The sequence below is a fragment of the Miscanthus floridulus genome, chromosome 16 (genome assembly GCF_019320115.1).
Source record: "Miscanthus floridulus cultivar M001 chromosome 16, ASM1932011v1, whole genome shotgun sequence".
In the NCBI taxonomy this organism is placed as follows: domain Eukaryota; kingdom Viridiplantae; phylum Streptophyta; class Magnoliopsida; order Poales; family Poaceae; genus Miscanthus; species Miscanthus floridulus.
This window is the reverse complement of record NC_089595.1, coordinates 16854145-16855463: the sequence shown is the minus strand read 5'-3', so window position 1 is coordinate 16855463 and position 1319 is coordinate 16854145.

Here is a 1319-nt window from a genome sequence, read left to right as displayed (position 1 = left end):
TTTTAGAATTAATTTTTCCATGAAATGAAAAACTTAGAAAATAGTTAGAAAATTGTAGAAAATCCGTATTAGTTGAATTTGCGGACCGTGTTCATCTCGGCGAGCATGTTCTCTGCCGAGCGGTAACGGACGTCAAGGAGGAGCTTTGATTCTACGAGGGAGAGCGGCAACGGTCGTGGAAGACCGTGTTCCCTTCCTCGTAGAATCGGAGCTCTTCCTTGGCCAAGTACGGTGCCGTCCGGTGGAGAAATACTCGTCGAGATGATCACGTAAGTAAGGTCAACTAGTACGAATGGTTATTTATTGAAACATGTTTTATTTTTATAGATATATCTAGTGGAGTAAAAGCTAGATGGCTGCTCCGAGAGACAACATGGATGAAGAAATGATGAATATTATCAACACCGGCACTCAATTTGCCGATGGTGACCAGCAGGATGTAGATGACGGGAGTCAATACCTGGCTCTTGAAGATAACCAAGAAAATATTATGCAAGAAAATACTGGCGAAGGTATATATGATATATATATATTTGAATATTGTATATATATATTTGAATATCTATCATCTATTATGTGTATACATGATATTTATTTATTCTTTTTTTATGTACGTAGCCCTCTGGATCGACGACCACAAGCGGCGAAAAGCAAAATATTCGAGACCCGAAAAAGCCATTGGAGGGGCGCTACATAATATCGGAATTCAATATCGAGACAGGCGAACCACTTGGTCCACATGCAAGGAAATTCGTGTAACACTGTGGGTACCTTGTAAGGGACAGACTTCCGATCAATGCCCGTGAATGGAAGCAAAAGATCAACGAGCCTCATGTTAGTTTTGATCTCTGATCTTGATAAGAATTTAATTTGGGATGATATCCTTCAACATTTCACGTTGCAAGCGGATGATTATGATGATATCAATGATGATGAATTGAAGGAGCTAGTTCAAAAGTGGGCTATGAAGAAGATGGCCACACAATTCCAGACTTGGAAGAAATCCCTATACACTGAAATACATCAAGAAGAACCTAACGCCCAATTTCAATACTAGGGGCCCGCTCGCGAAGTTGAGGCCCTACTGGAATGATTTTGTACAGTACAAGACATCGGAAGAGGGTGAGGAACGGGTGAGAAGGAAACCAAGAGAATGCCCGACATAAGGTATACCACCATGGCATGGGATCTGGTGGCTACAGCGACTGCCATTCCCAAGTGGGAAAAAATAGAAGCGAACATTCTTGCTCAGGGTATCACACCAGAATCACTCAATTGGCCCAAACGCGCGAAGAATTGGTTTTCGCTCATGGGGGAAG